At 28.7% G+C, this 8,557-nt stretch overlaps 1 pseudogene; it reads right to left on the reverse strand.

Annotated features, from left to right (window-relative positions):
• Nucleotides 1–350: 350 nt before the first annotated feature.
• Nucleotides 351–8,154, reverse strand: LOC106332919 (annotated as a pseudogene).
• Nucleotides 8,155–8,557: the final 403 nt, after the last annotated feature.

An 8,557-nucleotide genomic window follows, 5' to 3' on the forward strand; every position in this document is an offset into this window, starting at 1 on the left:
TTTGGAACCAATTCGATCTGATTTGGTTAATTTCAGATAATCGGGCATAAAAATCAAATATATTAAGTTTTCGGATTAAGTATTGGTAACTTGTATAAATTTAAATATTTTGGATTAAAGACATTTGGAAATTTTGTTTTTTCAGGTTGTTAGGTTTATGAGTAGCACTTTTAAAAATATTTGGTAATTTTAAAGCTAAATAATGAATATTTGTAAGTTATATAAACTGTGTTTTATATATTTGAGTACATATTCAGTTTTGGTTTTGATTTTGAATTTGGTTTTTCGGTTTATATGCTCTAACTTAATATAATTCACAATTTATTATTGCCTCAAACACAAACCCCATATCCTTTCATTCACAAACACAAACCCCATGTCCTTTTTCATTCACAAACACAACACTTCACATTAACACACACCGTTCATCTTCTTCCTATCCTTCACAAACTTCCTCCATCCAACAATAACTTCCATCAGCTTCTCCCTCTTCACCTTCTTCCCTTTCACATTGCCAAAATCCTCAGCTCCCATCTTCCTTGATATTTTGGAAGGTAAGGTATCAAGCTCATGAAGCACCTTCAAAATATCAGCCACAAGTCTTTCTGCAAGTGTTCTTGAGAAATCTTCCCTAATGACAACACGCAAAACCGTGATGTGCTGCGCATCCGCAGGCATAGTGTAAGCGGGAACAATCCAGCCGAAACGGCGTAGCATCTCAGAGATCTCGAACTCGCTGTGGAAACTCTGACCCTTGAGAGAGAAAGCTACGAGTGGCACTCCTACGTCCTTTGAGACAATGTTGAAACGCTCTGTTTTCTCTATTCCTTCTTTGAGAACCAACAAGTTCTCTCTGCAGTTCTCCATCACATTCGTGTAGCCCTATTCAAATAAACCAACTGCCTATATAAGTGCCTCACACTAATATATGTGTATTAAAAAGTTTATGTGTAACAATCTTTTATGACCATATATTCTTTTTTTTTCTTTCTAACCGTACCTCCCTTTACATTTACATTTCGAATATATTCATCTAATCGGAAAAATTTGGACTAGATGTATTGCTAACACAAGAATTTACATAAACATATTTTTGAGTCAATACACTCACCTCGAAGCCAAGACGTATGAGCTGATAGTACTGAGCAATAATTTGGCTCGATCCTACAAACAATCAAAAAATTTCATCACATTACATTAATACCAAAAAACATCATATGTTCAGAGTACGGAGCAAGAAACTGAAAGATAAATACCCTTGGAGAAATTGAGAGTAAAAGTGGGCTGATCGGCCCCAAGATAGTTAATATGAAAGATGAGCTCATCAGGCAAATCATGTTGTGTCCTCCACACGACCCAGCCCATATTTATGACCACTCACATCGATACTCTTCACCAATGGAAGCCTAAAGTCCCATTCCAATTCAGGGTAAATAAACGGAGCTATGAAGCCTCCACTTGCCGCGTCAACGTGGATTGGAGTGTTCCAGCCAGTCGCATCATTTTTCTTGACCAGCAAGTCATTAAGGCGCTTGACGTCTTCGAACTCACCGGTGAGTGTTGACCCAAGTATGGCAGCAACACATATTGTGTTCTCGTCTACCATTTCTACTGCTTTATCTGGATCCATCACGTAGTAACCTTCACTAAGCTTTACTAAATGTACTTTTTAAAAACCAAAATTTGTAATAATACTGAAGAAAAACATATGTATCGAAACTAAACTCTTCAACAAAAATGGATTAAAGAGAATGTATTAATCTATGTGAACAATGGTTTCTGAATATAACAATCGCAGTAATACATACTCCCTCCGTTTCTAATTGTAAGTAGTTTTGCTTAAAAGCACGAATATTTAGAAAATTGTTATTTAAAAAAATATATCATTTAATCAATTAATTCAAAACCTAACATTATTTATTGGTCATAAACGAAAAAGATGCATTGAAATAAGTAAACTACTTATATTGTGAAACAAACTCTTTTTGCTAAAACTACTTACATTAGAAACGGAGGGAGTATAACATATTCTAGAATATTGTTTCTGAAAATAAGTTAACTACATTTATATTTGCTAATTATTACGCTTCTCACCATTTTATTTCCTAAAATGTTAAGAAATAGTGAGATAAAGATGTTATACTTACTTGAACATTGGCTCCGGTGACAATGTTGGGTTTATCATAGGTTTTACCCTCAGCTTTGCGTTTGTTCTGCCAGTTCCTTTTGAAGGCCAATCCGGCTACCATGATAGCTTCTGAAGATCCAACCGTTCCTACTCCCATGGCGGTCTCAGTGTCTCCAAGAGGCGCATTGAACAGTCGAGCTATCATATTTACACATCGGTTCTGTTTTTCCAATCAATTAAAAATGATGATTTACGACCACAAGTTTAAAAAAAAAAAGAAAAACAGAAAAGAGCACGTTTTTGTAGCCCTTCACCATTCGGTAGGAGACGTAATTACAAGATTGGTATGTCCAATGGATCGAATTCATGATCATCATATGAGAAATGAAATATAAACAAATTTTGTAAACTAAGGTAAGCTATAGTATTGTTAGTCCGATATATACACATAGATATATATAATTTATATGATAGAAAACAATAAGAAACATATTATTCGCGATAGAATATCATATGATCTTCTTATTATCCATACCATAAAAATCCTATGATCTTTTTTTCAAAAATTTATAATCATATACTTGACAAAAAAAACATTTTTTTTTTGTTAAAAACAAAAGAATCGTTTTTTGTTAAAGACAAAAGAAACAGTACATCTTTAAAAACTGATATACAAGATTTAAAAAAAAAAAAACCTGTATTAAAACCTGTCCAAGAAAAAAAAATTAAAAATTAAATATCAATGGACTCCGCTTCTTCAATGTGAAAAAGGAAAATTTAAGAAATTATAGTCTTGATTCAAATCGGTGAGAAAAAAAAAGATGATGTAACCGTGTAGGATTATTGACCAAAATCTAGAGACATGAGTTAATCAATTTCCGGACACCTAAATTTTGGTCAAATAATCCACATGATGTCACCCACTTTCTTTCTTTATCACCGATTTGAAACTCTAATTTCTCTGATTTATTTTTAATTGTGATCGTCAAATTTTAGTTAAATTACCATAGATTATGTCAGATTTTAATTGATCAAAAGAAAGGATTAAATGGAATTAACATCTGAGACGTTCAAATCACTTTTTAGATGAATAAAATCAAGTTCATAATGTTAATTATGTAGCATCATTAAGTTGAGAAATGATATCATACATGAAATATGTTTTGTGTAAGTAAATATAAGTTTAGTTTGCCTGACTAACCGTAGGGTCATCAATACTTCAAATATATTTTATATTGTTATGATTTTTGTTTTAAAATATGATTTTGTTATAACAGAAAATTCTAGTTTAAAAATATTTAATATATCGTCAATACATGAATTAGAAGTACATTGATATTATTATCTTTAACGGAATTACAAAAAAAAAATTATTTTCATTAGCATATTTCATAAATAAAATATAAACTAGATGTAAGTTTTAAATGGTACTTTTACATACAAGCCTCTGCTTAGAAGATATAAGCTCCACCAAAAATTAAACATTATATTTGGCAGTTGTTATCTGGACAATTAGCAGTGATAAACAATTTGACACATCAAAATATGAGATGAGACAGCTGTTGTTCCAGATGTGGTGCAGAGGATAAAACTATAAATGATACATCTCTTCAGACATGGACACACACAGCAACACCAACTCCACTGGCAGTGCTCTCCAATGCAAGCCACCAGACAAATATGGACTATCTATTTTGACGAAAGAACAATATTAAAGACCCAAAGATAGATAAGGATCATATCCTTAGATTATATGGTACATTTGAAAAACAATGAAAAATAAATTATTTAGTAGAATAAATAAAGAACTTTGAAAATTGTTTGACATTTGAAAATTGTTCGACATGCTAAGTCAGAATACCATACTTGATTTGAAACTAATTTTAGAAAGGAAAAACCAACAAACATACAACATCCAGCACATGGCCTGACCCCAGAAACATGCATGATTGAGGGATCATGGATACATGACTCACTTTTTAATAGTTGTGGATGAACATGGACAAACTCAAAAGAAGCAATTCAGCTAATGGGAGCCAAAAACCAACTGAAAAAAAATCTCACTATTTTCGGAAGTCGAAACTCTTTTAAGGATAATGGAGTGCATTCTACAACAATCGTCGTGCAATATTTTGACACTAATTGTAAGGATCTTGCATGGCTTAACTTTTCCACATAGCATAAGGAGTTGACTAAGCTAAAAAGTGAATTCACAAAATTTCCTCGCTCTGAATATATATTATTTGATTCATTAGCTAAAATAGTCAACCTTTTCGTAGGAACTTGCACTACATTAATTGTTTTGTTCCGGTCTGGTTTTTCATACCACCTCAAATTTGAACAGTAGAATAACCGTTTGATGAAAAATGGTACTAGTAGATAAAAATAAATACAAATATCGTATCATACCCCCAAGTGAGAACTTACCGAGTCAATTTTTTACATTTTTTCGTTAATTTTTTTCTTATGAATAAAAGGAATTGAGTGGACCAATCAAAACCAAAAGCGTGGCGACGTGTGAAACAACGAGAGGTTTACCAACAAAACTTTCTATTTCGGCTATTTGATTGTTATGTTTTGCCATCACCTAATCTTCTCCTATATTTTAGGAGGAGTTATTGAGAGATGAATTTGTGTAGAATTTGTGAATTTTCGAGAGTTGATAAATAATAAAAAGCTATGTGGATTGTAAAAATTTATATACATTAACTTATGAAATTTGATCATAATTTTTTAGATTGATATAGATTTTCATGAATTTGTATTCTCTTTTATATTTATTTTCTAAATCATATAGCATGATTATTTATTTTTTGCTTTCAAATTAAAAAGAAAATAATATTGATACATACAAAACTGAACAATTTTCTTAAATAGTCATTTTAAAAGATTTTGTCATAAAAAGAGCATTAAAAAAAGTTTCATTGAAAAGGTAAAAAACTATTTTACTCCTTTCTGTAGAGATCTATAAGTAATAAAAAAATAAAAAAAATAAAAGTTGTTTTAATATATTTTTGAATTATATGTTTTTAATTTTGAACATTTTTATATTTTTTATAATTTTTCTATTTTCTTAAAATAAATTATTTTTTCAAATTTTCTTTTTGAAATTCGAAAATATTTTTTGAGACTATTTAAAAAAAAATATTTTAAAATTATTAATATTTGTAAATATAATTATTAATATTTATATTGAAAAATATAATATTTAAAAAAAAATTATATATTCAAAAATGTAAAAATATATAAATGTAATGAATTATAATTTTGAACATATAATTTGGATCTAAGTGCAATAGATATTTGATAAAAATAATTATTTTGTTTTCTAGTTTTTTTATCACAAGAATTTTTAAAATCACATGGATACATAAGATATTTTACGATATTTTGAAAATTGAATCTTATGAGTAAAAATGAATAGAATTATCTACCAATAACACTAGATTTAGTTATAATTAGATAATCAATTATAACTAAACTTTTTGAGTAACAAGAGATTTGAATGGATTTTGAAAATTCTTAAACCAATAAGAATGGATTCTACTAAAACTTTTGAGATCGAAAAACCAAGAAGTGAAAATAGCACATCTCTATATTTTTATCTATAAATAGAGGATCTCTATTATAAAGACATACAATAGAGCAAATCTACCTCTGTAATAGAATGTGGGTTGGAGATGGTCTAACAACTCCGTAAATCCAAAAATTCAAAAAACTGAAGTCAAATTTCCGAATAATTATTTGAAACTTAAATAGCCATCTTAAATAATTATTTTTATATTTTCTGATATCTAAAAATATTAAAATATTTGAATATGAACCAAAGTAAACTAAATCTGAAGTAAGTATTAGAAATAAAATTTGGAATGCATTACAAATTATATTCAAACCTGAAACTTTTTAACCGAATTTGAGTCCATTCTAAAAGAATAAAGCCAATGAGGATATAAACCTAAATCCGAAACCCAAATGTCCTTGGTACCAAAAGAATAAAAAAAGAAAATTGTCAAGTCAATTACTTAAGTCACTATTTTAAAAATATTAAAATAAATTTCTGAGAAAATTAGTAGAAATGTTAACACTGGCAGATTTGGTTGAATTTCTTTAGAGCCCCCTCCAAGGCCTAGCTAAAACGACTTTCTTACTCATTGAAATAATGAAAAACAAAAAGAGAAATCAGGGGGGAGATAAAGTATCTGAAGAGAGATTTTAAGAAACCATGTAGATCTTACAGTGTGGATATTGTAAGATCGTGTGTTTAGTTATTAGTCAGTTTTATTAAAGTTTTATTATTTAAATTGTTGAGAAGCTCAACAAGAGGTTGCCCTAAATAGAAGTTCAAATCACAATAATATTAACTTTAATTATGATTTAATTATTATTTAGATAAAATGATTAAATAAAATTAGATCATTCATACACAAACATATGATAAAAAATCTCATTTGAAAACACTACTTGAGAAACTCTTCTTTCTTGAAACTGGAAAACTCTTCTTTTTCTTACTTTTATTATTACAAATAGTCACAGCATATTTAGGAAACCTAAGAAACGAAATGTTCAAAGAACCTTAATATGTCAGCAATGAAGCGTAAAAACAACATTTCCACAAACCTACTTTTTGATATTCGTTTACAAAAGAAAACTAAATCAAACTCATGGGTGTTTGAAAAAAAACTAAATCAAACTCAGGGTATTATATTATTTGACAATATTATAACAACTGTGTGTGTTATTACTAAAATCATTATAAAAATAAGTTCAAGTTGCTAAAATACTTACAATACCTGACATTCATTATTTGGTCAAAAATCTGAACATATATTATCATTAAATTAACTATAAAACTAATTAGTATTATTCAAAACAATCTTCTTCTTACAAAAACTACAAAATTACTTAATCTGATTTAAAATATATATGATAATTAATGATATTACATAATAAAGATTCTATAACAATTTTTGTGTCTTCTACTATTTTTATTTAATTTCATACTGTTTAAATAAATTTAACAATCACATTTAGTATATAAAAAAAAATTAAAATTTTCATTTATCTTATATTTTGAATTTGTAAGAAATTCAAAGTTTAAAATTTCATGAGTCAATATTTTAAAACTTTACAAAAGATACAAATGATTATAAAAATGAATAAAAAACTTCATTTAATATATACTAATATATATATATATATATATATATATATACATATTGTTTAAACTAAAGTATACAATAATTTCAAAATTTCAAAATATATATTATACTTCAATTGATTAAAATTAAATCTTTTCAGTTTTATTTGAATAAATCATTAAATATATTTGTTATAATGTTTTATTATTAAAAATACTTTTCAAAAATTATTAATTATCAAATATTTTGTTAATATCTCATTCTACACGGACGCGGTTTATTATCGGGTTTTTGTCTACTTTTTTTAACAAATACAAGATATATATATTACAATATTTCTTAACCTAGTATTTTGTTAAAACCCATTGCACAAATGTGACCCTACCAAATCATTTAGTGTGATTTCAGTTTGGTTGATATAATACTAGAAACTAAAACGAGATCTAGGCAGCACGATCACTTATTATGAAATTAGGAATATAAAGAGATGGAGAGACCTGGAGCTCGGTAGTGACAGGGTACTCGTCCATGTCGACATAGTTCTTGTTGATAGAGTCCATAATAAGTTTGTCACACTCTGGCTCCATCCATGTCGTCACAAACGAGGCCAGGTTCAGCCTGGGGTTACCGTCAAGCATTAGCTCATCTTTTATGACCTGATTCGCAGCATCCTTTGGTATCGAGCTCTCACCAATCTCATACCTTCAATTAATTCCATCATTATTTTAACGAGTAAATTCGTTAACGTTAAAAAAATTCATTAACAGTAAGAAGAATTAAAAGATTTTTCCTTCTTAATTACTTGGGAAGTGCAGTTAGGGCATATCGAGATCCAAACGTCGAGCTAACAGGTTCGTTACTTTCGGTGGCCGTTCGGCTGAGAACCATCTTTCTTTTAGGCAGTGAGAGGACACTGAGAGGAGAAAAAAAATTATGCAAGAAGACATGATACTGCGTGTATTATATATATATATACTAGGTAATCCGCACTTCGCACTGTGATTATTAGTTTCGTTATTTTTTTAATAAAAAGATATTAATTTGTTTAATCTAGATATCGGTTCGGTTTTAGGTTATGTTTTGGTTTTTAATCTCCTAAAATATAACTATCATTTTAAATCAGTATTTATTTGGTTTGTTCGGTTAAAAAGTTTGATGTTTTTGGTTTTTTTTTCCCTCTTATAATCAAAATTTTCTATTATTTGTTTGTATTCATGTTATGAATCTTAGATAGTCGTGATGTCGAACCAATGGTTTCATATTAAAGTTTCTAAACAGATAATAGTTAAAA

The sequence above is a fragment of the Brassica oleracea genome, chromosome C3 (genome assembly GCF_000695525.1).
Source record: "Brassica oleracea var. oleracea cultivar TO1000 chromosome C3, BOL, whole genome shotgun sequence".
Lineage (NCBI taxonomy): Eukaryota > Viridiplantae > Streptophyta > Magnoliopsida > Brassicales > Brassicaceae > Brassica > Brassica oleracea.